This window comes from Apostichopus japonicus, chromosome 7 (genome assembly GCF_037975245.1).
Source record: "Apostichopus japonicus isolate 1M-3 chromosome 7, ASM3797524v1, whole genome shotgun sequence".
Lineage (NCBI taxonomy): Eukaryota > Metazoa > Echinodermata > Holothuroidea > Aspidochirotida > Stichopodidae > Apostichopus > Apostichopus japonicus.
Window position 1 is genome coordinate 9,069,214 of NC_092567.1, and position 23,880 is coordinate 9,093,093.

General features: G+C 36.7%; 1 protein-coding gene and 1 long non-coding RNA gene across 2 annotated transcripts in view; one reads left to right on the plus strand and one right to left on the minus strand.

The window, feature by feature from the left end:
• Positions 1–23,880, minus strand: part of LOC139970099 (uncharacterized) — a 377,392-nt gene that overhangs the window by 310,676 nt on the left and 42,836 nt on the right. The gene's annotated exons all lie outside the window — the stretch shown is intronic.
• LOC139970041 (uncharacterized) overlaps positions 1–23,880 on the plus strand; it is a 242,036-nt gene that overhangs the window by 129,231 nt on the left and 88,925 nt on the right. The gene's annotated exons all lie outside the window — the stretch shown is intronic.

The following is a 23,880-nucleotide window of genomic DNA, read 5'->3' on the forward strand; positions in this document are numbered from 1 at the left end:
GAACAGTTAGAAGTTTAGACTGAATTATTGCAGTACCAGTCTAAATTAGATTGAACACTTTCTAGTATATTAGACTGATATATAAGCTGAAAAGTCAATCGTTTAAAATGAATTATTACACATCATAGCTATACTGTCAATCTTATGAATTGCAAATTCTGGTTTGAAAATGCTTCCCTAATGATCCTCCATGTTGGCTAAGTGCTGAAATTCTTCATTGTTGATGCATTTACCCTCAAAAACAACATTCTAAGATATGTTAATGCAAGGGAATTTACTGAAAGGTGCATAATGGCTCCTGAGTTAGTATGGTCTGTATTTCAGTCTTTTTCTCAACACAAGCACCAGAAAACACACTACTTGTTAAGAAAAAGTCGCCTAGGAAAGAACCTGAGCACGAAAACCAAACTACCGAACGACTGATGCGCTCTCAACCCCAGTCCCCTTTCATCGGGACTGTGACTGAGAGATCATCGTCGGGTGTGCATTACCATTCCCTTCGAAAGATACTACATATACTACATACACTACATATGATCTTAGCCAAAAGGCCGAAACACAAGTGACTTTTCTGATCAATGTTTAACAAGTCATGTTGTGATTTCAACATTATTTAGTGGAAGTTAAAAATGGGTTGTAGACAATGATACTTTAAACATCAGTGAACTGAGTACTTTGGAAATACTATCAGTTGATCAAGAATTGTACATATCCTACAGGTATAACATGTTAGACAGTTTAACATTTGGCTTCAGATATGAAAGAGTATTAAATTCATCACAGAGTGGTGGAATTTGCTTCCACGTAGACCTTTTTGTTTTGTTTTAGAGATACGATATACATAGGTGTGGGCCTATGTTTTCAGCTTTAAATGGACTTTTATACCATTTCTATGCTTCATGTACATTCCTGTACTAGCTTGTGTATTTGTTATATCTATCTGCTTTCTATCTCTGTAACTGGACACATTAACATCTCAGAGCTGCACTGGAAAGAAGCGACTTCTACTGTTGGCAAGATTCGAACATTTGAAGTGCAATAACATAGCCTGCGTGCACCGTTGTTTTGTATATACCATGAACATCAGACAATCAAGGCATGATAATTTGTCTTACTATGGGATTACCTTAATAAAGATAGAAAAACAAAGTTTTCAATGAATATGCACAGACATTGCAAATATGTGAGTAAACAATTAAAATGCCTGTAATTATTAATGTGAACTGTTAATATAAAAAGAGAGAGATACCACAAAACAAGAACCCTACAGTCCATAGTAACATAGTTCTTTAGTAAATGGCCACACAGGATCGGAACAGTCGAAACTTGTTCACTTAATGTGCAAGTCATGTACATGAATATTGATTTGAGTGGACTTCAAATGGAGTGAGTCATCTTCAGTTCGCTGCAAAAGTGTAGCATTGTCAGATGTTATGAAGCGACTTCTATCCAATGTATTTCTGTGGTTAACGTTAACAAGCAATTGTTTATGTAATTTCACAAACTTCCACATTTTTGGAGACGCACTGACTTTCGAAGAGCTTGTCGGCTGCCTCCACAATGTTTTCCCAGCTGGAAATAACTGTTTTGTTGGCTCAGCTACAATGAAATAGTGCTTATGGCCAGTGTCATGTCCACCAGAAAGTTTAAATTGCTGACTATACTGGACAATATTCCTTTTCCGGGCTGCAGCTTCCACATCTGTGCCTTCCTGTTGAGTAAGGATATGAAATCAATTTAAAGAAATATTCTTACAGAATTGTTTAGACAGTGAGCTTAACCCGTAAATGCATTTTATATTAACCCAATTGTTGAGGACCCCTGACATGGATAAATCAGATTATTCATGGGACTCTTTAACTTGGAGCTAATAAACAAAGGATACAGTACTTGTATTTCCCTAGGAAAGAATAAAGAAAATGAAATATGACTGGCAAGAGAAGGCAAAGCTACTTTAGGTCACCACACATGCAATGTATGTTTAATGTGATGTGTAACATGAAGAATAGCCAGCAAAGAAACATAATGATAAGAATGAGTGAGGGATAACTGACCTATCATTGATGGCATTTTGCTGATTGACAATACTAGTACAATTAGTGATAAGGTGATCAAGATGTCAACTTTGCAAGAATTAAAGCACACATAAGGGTCTGAGGTCTGAGAACCATTCTTTCACAGAAAGGAGATCTTGTCATATGTTTTTCTTTGAGGTAGTGATTAAAACCCTTTATGAATCTTTCACACACTAAATCATCTTACCATTACTTATTAACCATAACTGTATTTTTGTGGCATGTTGTCGCCAAATGTTTTCCCACCGTTTTATAGGCTACTATAGCAGTAAGTTTAGTTGCACAGATACGAATCTGTCACAATACATTTGGATAACTAAATATGTATTGTGATGAGGTTTGAATGCTGACAAGATTTTAATACAAAATAAACCCTGATTTATGCCTTTAGGTCCCATGTTGCGTTTAAGTAAACAAATCATCATTTCTGTGCTCACAGTAAGCCTATAATCATACTTCCACATATACTGTGTTTTTTTTCTTCAAAATTTAGATTGTATTGCAAATCTGAACAATTAAACAATATGAGATCAAAACAAACCAGGCGATTATTCACATATACCCCCGTGTTTACATTTTCTGAGTTCTAGTGTGCATGTACTGACGGCCACACTGTACCATACACAGTGATACATATAACAAAACAACGGTCTCATTGCTGCTAGTTTGTGAATTAGCCAATATTTCTAGTAAGAAATACACAATTGGAAAGAATGTTATTGCAGACACTAAAACGGGATGATATCAGCACAATATGTAGGTTGGTCATAGTTATTACTATTACCAAGGTGATGAACGCATCACTATTTGCAGGGTTGTTCAGCGGCCCTGACAATAATTTAAAATGTATTCAGTATTTAACTTACAGCTATATTCTGTACGAAGTATAGGACATCTCCAGATCTACTAGTTGGCAGCTTCCCATAACTATACCTCTTCATATTTACCTATCTGTGCAACATGTAGATTAGAGTAGATATAGTACAGATGTCTTTCTGAAATGAAAAAAAAAGAATATTAAATAATTAGAACATCACATAAATTGCACCATCTAGTTTAAATGGTATGGACTGTTCATTAAGCTACTTCCCATAATCACAGGCTGAGAGATTTACCACCTCCTACAACTTTTACAGATGGTATTACAAGTAGATTTAATATTCGGCATAACTTTTTTTTTCCTAATAGGGTTGTAAATTAGTATAACGGTTTGCCTGAGAAAGTTTTACTTGCAAGTAGTGTGAATGGGTTTAGGAATGCTTTGGACAAGCACTTTAAGCATGGTTATTGGCTCAAGAGTGTTTGTTCATTCAGTTTTCTTTCTCTCTCAGGACTATAAGGTCCTTGATGGGGACTTGAGTGTCCCTCCTGATCCTGTTTTTTCTACTAAACTAAACTAACCCGTTTGAGGCTTATAGCATTGCACTGATAACGTGCTGATGCTTATTTTCACACGGCCCTCTGATACCTTACACCCAATAGCTACTCTAAGTTACAACTTACGTAGTTACTATTGTTTTTTAATGATCAAATCTGAGCACTGTACACAAAACTTGTTTGGCTCCACATAGTAGTTTGAGTATGATACAGGCATCATATCATCTTATTTCTCTTCCTTTACAACATTACCCAGGAAAAATTTTACCTCAAATTTACCGCGGTAACATACCACACTTTTACCCGGTAAAACCGGGGTAAAAACGCGGTAAATTTGTTGTACATTACCACGGTGTTTTGGCCCTATGGACGCGGTAAACCGCGGTTTACCGCAGTAAATTACCACAAATTTACCATGGTTTTACCTCACTTTTACCCCAATTTTACCGCAATTTACCACCGTGTTACCATACTTTTACCGCGCTTTTACTACACTTTTACTACTCTATAACCCCAAATTTACAACAGTTTTACCGTTCTTTTACCCCAATTTTACCGTATATTTTCCATGCTTTTTCCTTAGTTTTACCTCAATTTACCATATTTTACCACGCTTTTACCACAGTTTACCGTTCTTTTACCCCAATTTTACCCTAGATTGACCACGTATTTGCTAGACTTTTACCCTAAATTTACCACAGTTTTACCGTTCTTTTACCCTAATTTTTCCGTAGATTTACCACGATTTTACTTTAGTTTTACCTCAATTTACCATACTTTTACCACGCTTTTACCCCAATTTTACCGTAGATTTACTACGCTTTTACATTAGTTTTACCTCAATTTACCATGATTTTACACTAATTGTGGGACAGTTTTACCTAACATTGAGAATTATTTTTTCCTAACTTCAATCAGCATGCACACCATATATTTCTTTGAATTTCACCCATCGGTGTACTGTATCATAATTTGGCTATATGCATCTACCCTTATTGTAATGGTTGTATGCCTGACATGTAAGTCCTCAGTTGTAGAATGCAACAGTTTTTAATTCATCAAATCCATGGAGGTTTCACACATGAGAAAGCTTTGTTGGATTTCAATTACCCTAGATGGTATGATTCCTGATTCTCTTCTTTTGACTTAATTGGTAGTCCAGATTGGACTTTTCATCTCTTAATGTACTCAAAAACTTGTTTTAAATGGAAAGAGTACTCTGATCATAGATACATAGACTTGTCAAGTCATTTAATGGACCTGACAGAGAATACCCAAATCTGAGGACACTGATTGGTCAATTTTTGTGTGCCACAGTGTTGAGGCACAGAAGCTATGCCTTAGTTCTTCTTTTTTTTTCATTTTAATGGCTTTTAGGTTCTCCCAAGAATTAACTGTTGTCTCCTCTCAAATATATCAGGGATTCCATGAAGGAATTCTCTATGTATCTATCCTCTGCTTGTTTTTTTTTTTTAGGAAAAGAGATGCATACTATAACATATAAGAGTAGCAGTTTGTCTCTCTTCTTTATTCAACTCATATCCACAGGTAATTTATATTGCCAACATTAAGATATGAATAGAACAAAAGGTTTGTCATATCAGTATTGCAAACATATGGGACAAAATCATGGAAAATTGCTGTAAATGTACCATCATGTTTCATAGTGTGACCCATATATGTTCTACTGTGGTAAAATCATGGTACAATTATGGTAAATTTACCATAGTATAATTGCACCATATAGTTTTACCCTATTTTTACTGTGGTTAATCATGGCACAATTGTAGGAATTTCATATATGTAGTTTATGTACCATATAAACTTACCCTACTTTTACTACAGTAATATCATGGTAAAACTATGGTAAATTTACCGTAGTAAATGTACCACGCTTTTACCCTACTTTTACCGCGGTAATACCATGGTAAAACTGTGGTTAATTTACCGTAGTAAATGTACCGCACTTTTACCCTACTTATACCGCGGTAATATCATGGTAAAACTGCAGTAAATTTACCGCGGTAAATGTACCACACTTTTACCCTACTTTTACCGCGGTAATACCATGGTAAAACTGTGGTAAATTTACCGTAGTAAATGTACCACACTTTTACCGCGGTAAAACCATGGTAAACTGCGGTAAATTACCGCAGTAAATTTACCGCACTTTTACCCTTCTTATACCGCGGTAGTATCATGGTAAAACTGCGGTAAATTTACCGCGGTAAATGTAGCACACTTTTACCCTACTTATACCGCGGTAATATCATGGTAAAACTGCGGTAAATTTACCGCAGTAAATGTACCGCACTTTTACCATACTTTTACCGGGGTAATACCATGGTAAATGTACCGCGGTTGATTTTACCACAATTTTACCACACATTTACCCTATTTACCACACATTTACCATAGTTTACCGCGGTAAAATTAGGGTACATTTTTTGCTGGGTATATCCCTAACGCAATGTTATTAAGAAGCATAGACACAGGCACAGCCTAGGCTTATTGGTCGAGGTTACAATGAACTAGCGTAGCCTCGTTAGGCTTAGGTAACTTAACATGGGTAAATTAAATACAAGTTAGGCCTAGGCTAGCTTGACTTAACTGCATATTTACCAACTACTAACTAGCCTACTATAACTAGTGCTAGACCAAGACTAGGCCCTGTTGTGTTAAACCTAGGCTTTAGACAGTAGTACCGGCCATCTATAACTTACAACCTAGCCATAGGGATGTAGAAGACGGTAAAATCGCGTATCACGTGACATCTTGTGATCACACGCAAATTTGAATGATTCGATACGTAAAGCACGAAGAATAAGATAGACGCTCAAAAAGCCTCAAATTCGATCAAATTCAAAGCAGTATGTTACCTTCTCACCATGAGAGAGAAACAGCTATGTTGAACTGTGTTTTAATAAATTTATTTTATGTTTCTCCAATTTTTCTGTACCATCGGCATGCGAATAGTCAGTGCATGTGAATTGCGTGTAATTTCAATATAAAATAAATTAAGGTCGGCCTAGCATAACTTTGTTGTCATTTGAAGACCTAAAACTGTTGTATGGATACCTTTACAAAGGATTAATTTAATCTTGCATCATGGTTCTATCAGAGAATATCTCAAAACGACATGATCATTAATCACGTCCGTAATAGCCCAACGGGTACATTTTGTACGTCCACTGTGCATCGACGATTTTAGAGACATTTTCTGAGGCTTCAACTGTCAAAACTTCAATTTAGATAAATATTTGAAGGAGAGTATAATATTAAATAATCTTCAGGAAACAGAACGATCAGCCTGCATCATCAGTTTTAGGAGAAAGAAAAAGACCAAATTAGCATCGCGGTTTTACCGTATGCATATACCATCTAAGTTTGGGCCTACATCTTTTCATCATTTCTGTTTATTTATAAGCTTCTTGAGCTTCCACAAACATATCAAAGTAATAGAGTATAGGACAATACAGAACACTCGAAAATAATTTGCATATGCTAAGTTTGTCATGATAGGATTAACGTTAGGCCTAACTCGAACCTCGGCCTAAATTACTATTTAATACTAGCCCTACGTACAGTGATTCGTTAACGCTAGCCATATAGCATGTCAGTATGTTAGGCCTAACTAGACTATGCCTACCTCCAGTCAACATCCTATTCAGTGTTCTAAACTGCAAATGTACAATATGCACTGGAACTTCCAAGTACATACGTGTATAGAGGGACGTAGCTAAGGCCTGATGATTGGGGGGGGGGGGAGGGGGGTAGTGGCTGAAATTCCAACTGGATGGGTTTTGAAGCCAGAAAATTCCAACTGCTGCCTTGTACCCTCCATGCACTACTCGTAAACGATACGGTCAGTGTCATTCAGACTTACCATCTTTGGCGACTGCACTTTTGTTCCGAACTTTTTTCGAATCATTTGTACCACTGGCCCTCACTTCACAATCTTATGAATCATTATGGTTAAGCAAGTTATCTGCGTATAAGTTTTATGCTTGAAGGCTACATAGACTACTAACTACAAAAGCTATGTTAATGTAACAAAGAGGAATATTTTTTTCTTCAACAAATTATATTCGACGACAAAAATACAGTGCTTTTTCCTAGCGCACTTAACATTATTTCCATTTGGAATGAAGTGAACAGATAAACATTATGCAGAAAAATGTTGAGTTGACGAGATACGATAAGTTGTGTTTTAAACATTTTGCAGAAAATCGTTCAATTGCTCAGTTTGAATGAAGTGAACAATTAAACATTTTGAAGAAAATTTTTAAATTGACGAGATATGATAAGTTGTCAATTAAACATTTTGCAGAAAATTGTTCAACTGCTCAGTTAAAGCAACTGAGCAATCCAACATTTTTCTGATTTATAATAAGATTTTATCTTGTTATCTAAACAATTTACTGAAAAATGTCAACTTATGTGGCAAAGTTTTTCTTATGTTGATGGCACTTTTAAGCTTCCGTAGATTAGTATTGAGCGTTTTAGTTGTATACCATAGAGGCAATATATATCCTGAACTTACTTCAAGCTAGCGAACAGGGTCAACCCACCTAATAGCAAAATGAGTACATAAATAAACCGAATTGAAGCTGGCGAACGTTGTACAGTGGTTCTATGAGGCATATTCAAAATCATAAGAAGTTTTGTATGGTGGAGTATAAGGATCGCGAGATACAGTTTCTCAAAGTGGTAAGAAAAACGGTAAATATGACTAATTAATGGTGAATTTTGAACGAAATTTTTCAATTTTTAGGTCATACACAACCACAGGAATATATGAATAGGTCCAGGTAAATTAGAGTGTGACAGTCGGAAATTCCGACTGTCGCACTCAAATTTTCCAACTATCGTCAGTTTTACCAAGTTTGGAGTGGGGGGGGGTGGGGGTGAGACACTCCGCTATCGACGTCCCTGCGTGCATATATAAATAGTTTGTATATATCCCTGCACTACTTGCAATGCGCTAGGTTGCGCGGTCCTATCATGTTCGCCACTCATTGTAATCATGCAAATATCAAAAACACGTGATCATATATTACTTTCCTGATTGGACGTGATTTCAGTGAAATAGAAAGTATCAGTATAAACAAAAATTGAGCGGCGCAATGGATTCTTTATATGATATGGAGTGATTTTTAGTCTAAACTCAGTCCAATACACTGAAAACAATTGCAATCGCACTTCAAACTGAAACATTCAGTTTATCATTTCAAGAGAGTACATGCAATAATGTCCATCATTCGTTGCTCTACACATAGCCCGTTCACGTTCCCGTTGCTAAGTAGAGAGGTTTAATTTGGGCAGTTGTATATAGGAACTTAACGAATAAAAATAAAATAACGAATCACAGGTCCCTACGAGAGCCAACGTACCCCCTCTATCCACTCTACCGAGCATTATATAGTTGATGTGTATTTTGTTTGGTAAGAAACCTATCAACAACTAGAAACCCTGTACTGGTACAAGTACATTGACAGTATATACAGTTAATATATTATACTAATCAATGAAGGAATTAAGGAAGGTGAGGATAGTACAAAACCTGATAGCCAGGCAATAGAATTGTACCCCAGTCCCCTACCATCAACATATTAAAAGAAAAACATATCATGGACTATGCCTTGAACAACGAAATCTACTTTTCTTCGAAGCGTATATTATTACAGCAAAACCAATTATAAAGTGGTTAAACTCCGTAACGGTTGCCATGATACAATTATTCCGTCTGACGTCACTGTGTCTATACTTCTCTATTACAATTATTGTTTCTTTGTGGCAACAAATTCGCATCAGTGGTTTCAATTGTTCAAGTTTATAAAGTATTTTCTGCATACGAAACTTACCCGACTACTAAGTTTTGTAAAAGTACCCTGTCTTCGCTATGCCAGATAGTGTACACTGCAATATGCTGGAAGCAAAATGTCTTTTATGTGAATACAGTTATTGTAAGATTAGTTTCTGCAAGCTTTAAATCCAGACCTACATAGCGAGGTCTTCTCAATTACTGGTCATGTTCCCTACACTGAGCTACGTTAATCCACACTGATCACCATTGCTTACAATATAAAGTGTACACTTTCAGGGAGGATTGTTTCCACTGATGTGCTCTCACTCTAGACTAGTCATTAATCGAATTTTACGAAGATTATTTTTGTATCAGGAACGTAAATTCATGGTGTGGGTAGGATAAGAAACGAAAGAAACACGAAATATACGACAGTACTGCAATGGTCAATGGATCCCCACCACGGTTCTGGGATACAAACAAAGCCATTGCATTCGTCGTTCCCATGTGTATTTTTATGGAACTAGAAATCTAAGCAAGCAAGTAGTTGGCGAGAGACTAAATTAACGAAGTTTGTTTTTACATAATTGCCAGTAAACGGTTTAGTAAAGGTATCTTTTTAAAAGCCATGATTGCCATCTCGTATTAGAAATTTAAGTTGAATGACTGTCACGCAAATTATATTTATTTATAGAATCTTTACACAGTCAAACCAAACGCTAAGAAAATGATCATTTTGTGTTTGCTATCAAGTGAATGATCGAGGTCTACTTTTCTAAGTTTTAAAGCAGCTTTTAGCGTCCTTTTCTATAATGTTCTCAACCGCATTGACCCCACGATGCCATAACGGCATACATACCTAGCTTATCTGACCAAATCTAACTTCAAATGGTGGTATAATGTAGTATAATTTACAAATGTGAACGTTGTCTTTCTCGAAGATATTTTCCGTTAGGATCGAAATCAACCCCGCCATAACATGAATAATTAAATTCTGCGAACGTCATTGAATAATGAGGTAAATAATGACTGTTTACTTTGCCGGCGTCGTAAGCAACCCAGAACATCAGAATGTACTACAACACTGTGCTCTATTTGTATATATTCTGTATGGCTGTGATAACGACTCAACTTTTTCGAATTACTGAATGAATCTATTTTAAGCAATGGCTCATTTTTAAACTTGTCAGCTATTCACTGATTGGTTGAATTCAAACTAGTGGATTTGGGGAACTGTATACGAATAATTTTAAATGAGGAATTTGTCAGAAGACACTCTACTCATTATCTGCAGAAGTCCTTAATTACTCGCCAATTGATGCTCTTGGCAGGGGAAAAACTTGGCTAATATCGTAGTTTGCTGGTTTGTGATGAATTTATGTAAAAACACTCGATGGACATGTCAATAGGGTGGGAAAACTGCGACAAAACGCAAAAAAAGGTGCTTTAAGAAGTTATAACAACTTGCAAGCAAAATACCGATTACAGTAGTATCCCAGCCCGCTGAAGAAGGCTAAATGGGGTGGGGGCGGGGAATTCGAGAAACATCTTTTCTGTTGCTGAGATATAAATGTTTGAGTTTAGTCATAAGAAAGAAAAGTACTGGTTGTGCAATAACCTATCACGTCACAACATTATGCACTTTAAATTGTCTTTGTTTTCTGTTATAATTGAAAGCGGCTTGCGTAACCTTTAGTAGGGTAAGGTGACCAGACCTCCCCGATTTTCGGGGACAGTCCCCGATTACAGTGTGCTGTCCCCGATGAACAAGTGTCCCCGAATATGTCTCCGATTCGTCAAAATGTTCAGGAATTTCGAAAATATTCCACATTATTAGTAAAATAATTGTATAAAAAAAATTAGTCAAGTGAGCAGTCGCAGAACGGAACTTATAACCAGTATTTAAGGTGGGCCAGTGTAAAGTGGAAACACTGTTAAAATATGCTAGCTCGATATAGCCTAGCACTCTTTCTACCGTATAATTGGCAACTACGGTGACACAACCACAATTATATTGTGAGCATAACCACTCACAAGCTCTCAAAGAATCACGTAAAGTAAGTGAATTTCATCTAAGAAAAAGCTACATTTTTGAATATAAACTTCATTAAAACAGTGCTTCTAAGTATCCCCATTTTACATCTAAGACACCCCCTCCCCTTAGACCCCTCCCCATATCAGTCAGGAATGTCCCTGGTTCCAGTCAGGAAAATATGGTCACCTTATAGTAGGGCCAAATAATGTAGTAATTTACAGAAGTCGTACCTATCGACCAACTCTTTCCGCATTCCATACGCATATGACTTGTGATAAATAACTGAATTATGAAACAGACACAATAGACAGGCTGTTATGAGTATTATAGAATAATAATGACTCAGATCGTGTCTCGAAAAGTTGGGGGTTCGTGGACAACTGTGACATCCACAGGGGGTTCGTGGGGGAATAAAGTTAGGGGAACCCTGGTTTAATGTTTAAGCAGGGGGGTCCTTGGTATGTGCGATAGTCTGTGTATCTATGGGTATCAATGCATTGCTGGCTGGAAGAGAGTTGGTTCTTGCTGCCGGGGTTTATGTTAACAGTCTGGTGGACATTTTTGTCTCTGAACTTAGTATACGGGGAAGTAACAAGAGACGGATAGACCGTGGGGCGGGGGTCAGCTCATTTTTGTAGCAGGGTAGAGAGCGTTGATCGGCTTGTTATTGTTTTCTGATATGTGTCAATGCTATCGGATATGTCGTAATTGGTCAGTTACTCGTGTATAGGCTTCTACACAGTTACGGGGTCGTTTATATTGCTATGCGAGAAGCGTTTTTATACATAAATTTGGTATACATTATGAACAAGTTGCCAGGCAGAATCCTTGCCGAATTTTATAGCGTTTGTCAGAGGCAATGTTTTCAAGGTTATTTTTGGGCTTCTGCAAAAGACATATGGATCGGATTGATGCACTCTGCAGCTGCGTTGCGTACACTGCTTGTGCGGTTACAAGGTCGTTGCAGCGTAGGGTTCACGGGCTGACGCGGTCCATCGTTAGCTGCGCTGCGTTGCCTTTGACGAATTCATCATTTGCTGCGCTGCGTTGTCTATAGCGCAATGCCGACAGTTAAACGCGCTGCTAGGCAACTTGCGCATTACAGAATAGCTGTGCCGTGATAGGGTTAGTTTATGTACGTTATCCGTGTGCCGTGTTTTAGTCGTTGGGGTATTCCTACTTATATATATTTATTTGTTTGTCACACTGGGAAAGATGTGCTACAGGTACAGTGTATAAAGACAAGTATATATACTTATAAATCTCAGGATGCACTGTTAGTGTATTTTATTCAACGGTGTTCTCGATTCTATCCCTACCACCCCCCCCCCACCCCACACCTTACTTATCAACCGACTACGCTACAACATAACTGGAACGGACAGCGTTAAAATACATTCAGTGAGTACTATACAAGCGTTCAGTGTCACAAGGGGGTACGTCACGGGGTTGGAACGTTTTTTTACGCGATTCCGCATTGAAATATTTGGTCAAGGTTAACGTATACGACGATGGCTGAGTAATTGTCGGGTGGCTCGTCGACAAGTACAAAGGAGCTCTAGTACTTGATCCAAGCTAACACTTAGCTAGGCAAGGACTTCATAGTGCGATGACAGTATGTGCTTTAAGTTCTAAATAGAATCGTTATAGTAGGTTCAATTTAGGGAGAATCTCATTGAACCGTATCCATATGCAAAGTGGGTGTCATAACCAAAAAGCGTTACTTAAAACAGGACGATTCTAAAAGGCGTTATAAAAGCTTTCACGTCATCAGTGTATACAGTATATAGTAACTGACGTTTCCCTACTAAAGTATATGTAGTATGACCTCTGCCTCGGTTGGATAATTATGAATAGATTTGTTATGTTACAACGTTTACTGAAGAAAGGACCCATATTTTACAGGTTTTTTGAAATAAAAGTAAACAGTATGTAAGTGTGATGCAATTACTCAAATCACAACGCATGGCACATCAGTTGTACGACAGGTTTAACACGGCGATCACGGTAATACACGAAGTAGTGGATGTGTTTCTCCAAATAGCTTTGTACATCGGATTGATGTCTGCACAATTTGGATATATTGACTGGGTTTTTGTAAAGGAATTCTAATAAATGGAGGAATTAGGTGAGGTGGGTATAGTGCAAGACCTGGTGACATAGAGGGAATCCACCAGTGGCGGAGTGTCCATACAGTCAGGGGGGCGTATGCCCCCCCCCCTGACGGACTCAAATTGACTGCTGGCGCCCTTTTCAGCTTTTTACCACTTTTTATTTATTCGCGATTATTGACTTTTTTATTGCGCTCTCATCTACCTATTGACATTTCTCACATTTTGTTGGCGATGACACCTATTTATTCCCGTTTATCTGCAAATTAGCAAGGCCCGGAAAAGGTCATTTCCGGCGATCTAGGGAGTACCTTTACTCAAAAAATGTCGATATACGCTCCGCGCCAACCTGGGGTGGCGCTGCGCTTAGATAGTGTTGAACGCCCCTACAGACCATTCTCGCCCCCTTTGACCAATAGCCCTAGCTCCGCCACTGGAATCCACCATTCCCCCCTACACACACACAAAACAGACACGCTAGACTGTATATAGACCCCATTTAGTGTCAATTTGTATCCGAGTTGTTCCATTTTAGGTACATTGTGTGTATGTGACTTGCATTTGCTGTTGATTTTGAACTCTTCTATGCAGTTTGCTTTCTTCTTTGTTAATAGTTAATATATTGTACTAATCAATTAAGGAATTAATTAAGTCAACGTACCCACAACTTCCTACAGTAAATAGGTCACGTGTCACCAGTCGGATGAGACAGCTATCTACAACTAGAAAACCTATACTTGCACAGGTACCTCTAAAGTATATTAAGTCAACATATTGTAATTTGTTCCTCACCACTACCACAATGATATTGTAGCGTGACGTATTATGGGGAATAACATCCCCTGTAAAGACTTTTGGTAGTGGAATCTTTCTTTTGTGTTCACTGTGGTAACCTCTGTATTAAGCTGTCTGTATTATGTGCGTGTATTTGTCCCTTCACAGCATTTGTGGTTTAATGCTTCTGTAAAATACTATACCTAACTGCATGTCTTCAAGTTAGTTCGGTGTAGCCGACCTCACAAAGACTAGTGCCTTTTAAATTAATGTTTAGAGTCGAGGATTAATTCGCATTAAGTAGAAGCTCATTATGCAGCTTATACTTATAAGTACCTGCGACAAATATAAAGGTTGAATGGCACATTGCTACGATCCGCATGAAAAAATATAGTTTTCCTTCCTGAGAAGGTACCAAATACATGGCGTATATGAGAGCATGCGTGCAAGCTGTAAATACGGTGATACGACCATAATCGATGTTTGTGACCATATAGCTATATTGACCGTTCACTTTATTGACATAGCGGGGAACATTTACATGTGGTTCAGGCGACGAATATATTGTATTCCAGAAACAAAACTAGTTTAACGTAAGATTCCAGCGGTACGTTAGAGTTATAACTTACATAATTATAGTAGGTACTAATTGAGAGGGCAAAAATTGAATAAAAAAATTCTTTATGTCTTTTTTATTCAAAACAAATGTTTACAACCTTCTATCATTTAATAAAAAAATTATTCCTGCTAAGAAGGAGCATAAGGCAAGGGGTAGAGGAGATGGATGGAATGGAAATAACACCGTTATCTTGCATATGTATTATGCACAAGCAAAACAAAATTTCTCAAATAGTAGGTAACATGAGCTTTAGCAGCGTTGCTGCTCTTGTTTTAACAATACAGCAATCCGTACAACGAACATCTGTGTGTAGTCATTGCATGCAACCAATGTATGGTTCATTAATTTTTACAGTGGTGTGTAATTCGATATTTCGGCTACTCTACATACGAAGTTTTATGCTAGACACATTAAAATCACAAACCTCCATATCCTCGTAGAATAAATATAATTCTGATAAATACTCAGCTGTAGCAAAATATTCTCTTCCTAAGGAAAGTAAATACCAAAACTGAAGCATTCCTTCCTTATTCACGTTGTATATATTTATCATCTTTTTCAAATCTCATGTTTCTTGTTTTCAATTATATATCTCTGATCTTCCAAATAAACGACCTTGACAAAGCGTTTTGCAAATGCGATACCGTATCCATAGTAACTGTCATTTTAAAACGCAAAATGAAATAACGCGGATGCTATAACACCAAATTTGCTAAATTATCTTTGAACTTCAATCACCTCCACCGCCAAACCCCACACCATTCTACCTTTAGATTTAACTCCCGCGATTTCCACGAGTCTCCCCTGCGAAATAGTAGAACAAATTGATTGTATACTTCAATTGATGGAACCTCATCTGACATATTTACCCCTGTTTAACCCAAACCACCCTCCTCCTACCCTGTTCTCCCGGTAACCCTCATTAAATGTTCACACCAAATTACATTTTTCAAAACGTAAGATGGCGATAAAACAAATAAATGAATTATAAAAAAAAAACGAAACTCAGTTTGCTACCATTTGATCGTTATTATTATTGGTGAAGCAAGATATGAAAACCTCTTTATCAATTCTCAGCACATTCAAACTTTATACATTCCTTACATATCTTTGTCACTATATTTTTCGATCGACTCGATTTTACCTGATAATATCCGGGATAGTCGTGCATATAAAGCTTTACGTGCACTTAGGTGTGTTTTACTGACAAGTCGCAGCTTTTCTACCGCAAGATATGGTACAGAATGCTTTAATTACTAGAAACTATTCCAATGCATTTCATGTTGGTTGCGTCAATACTAAGGCCAGGGTAACAAACTTTCAACGGCTGAACGAACACGATCACGAACAAGATGTCAACATACAAGTAACTCTTTATACTATTTAGAGCTTGAATATTGTTAAATACCATTAGAACTACGTTTGGTTTTTCACCAACGTAGGTTGACGCCACTTTCTTTATTATATAATTTCAATTTTTCTATCGGTTTACAGACTCCATCGCTTATGCGAGAAGTGTTGATCACCCCAGTCTTATTGGAAGTATCTGGCAGAAATATCTTAATGGTAAGTGAAGCAGTTAATGCTATATTAGAAAATGTATTTAGTAAACGAACCACAAATGTGGAAACGTTATCTTTTCTGCTATGTAGTTCTGCTATGATGTGTCTTATAGTGTGGATTTTGCGCATATCTATTGGATCCTGCTATTAAATTCTTTCATTTAGCAGCGTACTTTCTCTATAAATGTATTCAGTTATCTTTCCAGCAACGCAAAATGCGTTGGCTTTCAACGAACATCCATCTCGGAAAGGAAGTCTTATAAAGAAAAGCAAATGTAGTTGCCAATACAGAATATTCACAAAACAGGAAATTTATAATATTTTCTAATAATTATGAATATGTTAACATTGCCCAAATATAAAAATAAATGAAAAAAATGGCTTCTGATCTTTAGTTTAAGAATATGTTGTGATGACGACCGTTCAATTAAAATGTAATCTTTATATGTTTATACATTAGCTATTTTGGTAAAGTATCAAATGCTTTTATGATACAGCTACAGATAGATAAATAGATAGATATGTATATAGGTAGGTAGATGAATGGATGGATGGATAGGATGGATGGATGGATAGGATGGATTGATAGGATGGATGGATAGTATGGATGGATATGATGGATGAATATAATTGGATGGATAGTATGTATAGGATGGATGGATAAAATTAATGGATATAATCGGATGTATTGGATGGATTGATAGGATAGATGGATAGGATGGATAGGATAGATGGATAGAATGATTGGATAGAATGGATAGGATAGATGGATAATATGCATTCATAGGATGGATATAAGATGGATACGAGGGATAGGATGTATAGGATGGATAGATGGATAGGATGGATGTTTAGCATGGATGGATATGTTGGATGTATAAGTTGAATGGGTAGGATGGATGGATATGATGGATGTATAGGATAGATGGATATAATTGAATGGATAGTAATTATAAGATGGATGGATAGGATGGATGGATATGGTGAATGGATATGATGGATAGATAGGATGAATGGATAGGTTGGATGTATAGGATGAATGTAAGGAATACGATGGATGTAATTGGATGGATTGATGGATATGATGGATGGATATGATTGGAAGATAGGATGGGTAGATAGGATTGATGGATACGACGGATGGATATAATATATAGGATAAAGGGATACGATGGATTGATAGGATGGATAGTTGGATGGATAGATAGTATTGATGTATAGGATGGATATATATAATTGGATGGATATGATGTATATGATGGATTGAATGGATGGATGGATAGAATTGGATGGATAGGATGTATAGGATGGATAAAAAGAATGGATGGATAGGATGGATGGAAGGACATATGGATTGGATTGATGGATGAGATGGAATGGAATGGATAGGATGAATGGATAGGATGGATAGGATTAAGATGGATGGATGGATAGGATGGATAGGATAGATAGGATGGATATGATGGATAGGATGGATAAGATGGATTGATATGTTGTATATAATAGATGTATACGATGGAAAGGATGGATTTATATGATGGTTGGATTGACAGAACTGGTGGATAGGATGCATGGATAGGATTGATAGGATAGGATGGATAGGAATGATCGGATGAATTGATACGATGGATTGATAGGGTGGATATACATGATGGATGGATAGAATGTATGGACAGGATTGATGTATAGGTTAGATGGAAATATATGGATATATGAGATGTATAGAACAGATGCATAGATTCGATGGATTGATAGGATGGATAGATATGATGGATGTATAGAATGGATGTATAGGATGGATAGGATGGATGGATAGGATGGATGGATAGGATGGATGGATGGATAGGATGGATGGATAGGATGGATGGATATGACGTATGTATATTATGGATGGAAAGGGTGGATAGATAGGTTGGATACGATTTATGGATAGGATGGATGGATATAATGGATGTATAGGATAGATGAATTGGATGGATAGATAATATAAATGGATATGATAGATGGATAGGATGGATATAAAGGATATGAGGATACGATGGATAGGATGAATATATATGATGGATGTATAGGATGGATGGATAAGATGGATAAGATGGATTTATATGATGAATGGATATGATGTATAGGATAGATGGATTCGTAGGATGGATAGATAGGATGGATAGGACAAATGGATACGATGGAATAATAGGGTGGATAGATAGGATGGATATGATGGATGGATATAATAGATAGATAAGATGGATAGGATATGTATGGTTAGGATTGATGGATATGTTAGATATGATTGGTGGATAGGATGGATAGAATGTATAGGATGGATCCATAGGATGAATAGGATAGATATGATGGATGGATAGGATGGATGAAAATGATAGATAGAGTAGGTGGATGGACGGATAGGATAAATATGATTGATGTATATGATAGATATGTAGGATCGATGGATAGGATGGATAGATAGGATGGATGGATAGGATGGATTGATACGATGGATGGATAGGATATATAGGATAAAGGGATGCGATGGATTGATAGGATGAATATATAGGATGGATATATAGGATGGATAGTATGGATGGATAGGATGGATGAATAGGATGGATGTATAGGATGGATGGATTGGATAGATAGGATACGATACATTCATAGGATGGATAGATAGGATGGATTGGATTGATGGATAGGATGGATGGATAGGATTGATGTATAGGATAGATGGTTGTTTGGATAGATAATATATATAGACGGATATGATAGATGGATAGATAGGATAGAGGGATACGATGGATATAAAGGATGGATGGATATAATTGGATGTATAGGATAGATTGATATTATGTATCATAGGTTTCATAGGACATAAGATGGATAGGATGGATGGATACGATGGAATGATAGGATGGATAGATAGGATGAATATGATGCATCGATACGATGAAATGGTAGGATGGATGGATAGGATGTATAGCATATATGGATACGATGCATGCGTAGGATGGATAGATAGGATAAATAGGATGGATGGATATGATGGATGTCTATGATGGATGGATGGATAGGATAGATATGATGCATCGATACCATGGAATGATAGGATGGATGGATAGGATGGATAGGATGAATGAAAAGGATGGATGGATATGATGGGTGGATATGATGGATGGATAGGATGGATGGATTGGATGGATAGATAGATAGGATGGAAAGATATGATAGATAGGATGGATGGATAGGATGGCTGTATATGATGTATATATAATACTATATAAAACTAACAATAACAAACTAAAAGTTAAGTTGATGTAGAAAGACGTTCGAGAAATTGTGGACGTCGGTGTTACGGTCTGTAATGTTTCCCTACGCAATTTAAATGTGTATTATTCATATTAGACTGACACTTTTTTACTTTTTACCTTGTATAAGAAGCCGTTTCACACTTTCTGCACAGTTGACATGTATGCAAACCTAAATTAATAGGTGTAGCTCACAGCGTCACTGCATTATACGCAGGTTACATCTAGGACTTGGGCTTTACTGTGTAATTCGGGGGGAATGGTTGTGATTTCAGAACTAATTTAATTCAAAGAAATGATAGCTACCTTATATAATATTAATAGTTTATACTAGGCATAGTCAATGACGACGATACGTGAGGTTGGTTTGTGTTTCTTATATAGCATATATCCCCAAACTTCAAGGCGTACCTCTCTTAAAGATGAAATAAAAATATTCCAACAGGTATAACTATAATTAACTTCGAAACCTTGCCTTCAATAAGTAAAGTAGCTTATTATGTGATGTCACTCCTCGTAATAGTGAATAACCTTTTCTTTGATGTCATTGTATCGGTGTACATATGTAATGGAAGCACACAACGGGTGATGTGTGTACTATAAGGATTTGCAATATAGACGTGTAATAGTGTGCTGTTTATAACACACATGCAGTCGGAACCATTTCAGCCAAAATACAATCTACCAAATCGTCACAACCGAATGAATAATTATAACAGAATTTCTATGTGATTGTCTCCGTTACATTGGGCGATAAATACCAGTGCTGCTTTGTTTAATTACCCGAGTTAGAAATTAACCTAAATACCATTGTTGCTTGCTACCGTCATACATCATTGACTAAGACAGACTGCACACACTATGAAGGAATTGGTCGTGGTTAGCTGGGTTGTATGAACTTTTGCGGTTCTCCAAAGTAAAACTAATATTACGAACCAAAAGAGGAAGTTCAAATGACTGTGACGTGTGGAGGTTGGATTTAAGCAGTATTAGTTTCTAAGGAAAAAAATAATGCTACTTTTCTGAAAACCAATATACATTACCGTTGGCTGTTATTCAAGCTATTTATAAATATAACCGAACTATGCACTGAATTGCTAAAACAAAGTTAAGACGTCAATAGGTAATAGCATCGCATTAATGTACATCAGGCTAGCAAGACATGCCATCATAACATATTCCTATACTTTACTGTATATCATAAACCTACCGAGCGACCCCCCCAGAACCCCCCTCCCCCCAGAACCCCCACCCCCCCCCCCTTGAGTACCCCGAAACATTACATTTACTTAAAAGCAGGAAGTATCACTTAAGCACTCTTTTCAGGTTGAAGGAAGCTAAGCGACCCTCCTCATTTTTTCAGACTGTCTTAATGATCCGATGCGAATAGTTTAGATACTGTGGTAGTGTATACCCAATAGTTAAGACATTATTGAAAGCGTATTATATGAATTTTATGTTACGATTGAAATTCGTGAACGTCAGCTGGATTGTTACAAAATTCGGTATTTCACATTCAGATACTCGTTATATGTTAAAATAACTGGATATTCTTGCGTCCGTGGAACAACGACATTAGAAAGTGTCTAATACCTTTTATCAAAGGATATTCTGAAAACTTATATCAGTTAAGGTAAGTCTCTGTATCTTCTAAATCTCCTATTTTCTAGGGCTGAGCATATCAAGATAATAATAACAATCGTCACGTAAGATACAATGACCCCAAGCAGTAATCGCTTGCGATGGTGAAAAGTATGTAATAACTTTGTACAGTTGTGTCATTTACTTATCTATAGAAGTGTGATAAATATCGAATATTATCATAGCTAACGTCACTATCGTTTCGTAACCAAATCGGTATTTTTAAGCATGAGATACTGTTCATGAACGATATAACCATATAACAGAATTGTTTAATTTTCCCATTGCAAATATTATTAAGATAAACGTAGGCCTACATGTCTATCCTACATAATGAAACGTGTTTAGTGGATCCTGCATAGTGGATTCTGTTTAGTGGATCATGTAAAGTGGATCGCGTATACTGTATCATACATGGTGAATTATGTATATTAAATCGCGTATAGTGAGTCACGTATGGTGGATCGCGTATAGTGTATGCTGTATTGTAGATTTTGTATAACGGATCATATATATTTGATCATGCATATCGGACCCTGCACAAGTAATGGTGAATAATGGATTATATATAGTGTCGTTTACAGTGTTTCATGTTTATAAAATCCAGCATAGTGATCCTATAGAGTGGAGTACGCATATTAGATCACGCATTGTGGATACAGCATACTGATCACGTATCGTGGAAAATAAATAGTTGATCTTGCATATTGGATCATGTATATTGCATCATTTATAATAATTAATGTAAAGAGGATCGTGTATACTGGATCTTGTATAGTGGATCCAGCATATTGGATCCCGGATATTAGATAATGTATAGTGGATTCTGTAAAGTGGATCCAGTATAGTGAATCGTGTAAAGTGGATCGTTTATAATGGATCGTATATAGCGGAATGTGCATAGTTGATCCAGCATATTGGATCAGGTATAGTGAGTAATACATATATGACCCTTTATAGTGTATCTTTAATTTTGCATCTTTCAACATAGAGGATCGTAAATAGTGCATAGTAGATCTAGCCTTGTGGATCCAGAATAGTGATCATGTAAAGTGGTTTCAGCACAGTGGATCGTTAATATTGCAAACAGCATTTTGGATCATATATATTCGATCCTGTAAAGTGGATCCAGCATAGTGGATCATATATAGTCGATCCTGTAAAGTGTATCTAGGATAGTGGATCGTGTAAAGCGGATCGTTTATAATGGATCTTCATAGCAGATCAGGCATAGTAGATTTGTTATTGTGGATGCTGTATAGTCGATCCTATATAGCAGCTCGTGTATAGTGGAACCACGTATACTTTGAAAACATACGGCAAAAATATTGTGGTGTTCTCAGTGTGTTGTAATCTGTTATAATGTATGTTCTTTTAACCTGATGACTGTTATAGCAAATGTTGATGAAAGCATTGAATCTCTCAATATAACCTAATCCTGCTGCTGGTTTTCGTCTCAATACATTGGCATTTACCTTCGACACAAATTACCCGCACAAAATGTATTTATCTCCTTTATCGATGCTGGTGCATTTAGGCCCTAGCACGTTTTAATCTCGTAAAACGCGACATAATTCTAGTCCTTTGCAGATGATAATTTCCCAATTTTAAATGAAAATACAGTAAAACAACAGTTTTACCCAGTGTATTGATTAGATCCCTTCCAACCAATATTTGAGGCAAACTGAATTGACGCCATTTTTCACCACCACACGCATATGGGTTATTGTCAATGTATATGCAGATTGACCAAACCCTGATCCATAATTGGGTTAGATATCCACCGACCCCAGCGATGGGTAATATTCATTGTTCAGGGTCTATAATATACACTTCACCTTTGTATTACAAATATAACTAGTATCCTAACAAAGAACTTTCAATGTACAAACTACAGTATATAATATCCCTTAGTGGAATTTACAAACTAAATACAATAATACACACTACAAATTGCGGAATTTCGAAGTGGGATAATAGTCAGAATATGCGTATTCCCGGCGCTCTGATCATGAAATGAAGGTGGTAATATTTTGTATAGGGTCTAGCAATAGCCATCCGTGACTTGACAAGGAATGACCCAATACGCTTTTTTGAGAGCCAGTTTGCACAGGAGCTCATTTTCAACCAACCTTAAAATAATGTTGTTCAACTGACTTTTCTGGACATGTACTGAACTGAAAAAAAAAAAATGGTTTACAAACTACATGCCTAAAGGTTATACTTTTAACTTTGGAACACATATTATTTTATTGACTTTCTGCCTTTCTTGAGAAGTTTGCAAATTATAATACACACTGTACATGTATAGGTCTATTGACATTTATTGTAAAGTAATGTCTTTTAAAGTGAATTAAACCAGAAGCAGACAGTACATTGTAACTATTATTTGTTTATATGACATTGGATTCGGCAGATTATTTACTTATGAACTTGAAGTACAATATCCAGGCTCACACAAATATGGAACATCACAACAGGAAAATGTTTTTTTTTATTTGTAAAAGTCTCAAATTTTTAGGGTTCTTCATTTAAAAATAAGGCAAAATACCTTCCTGAAATGTTTGTACAAACAGGGTGG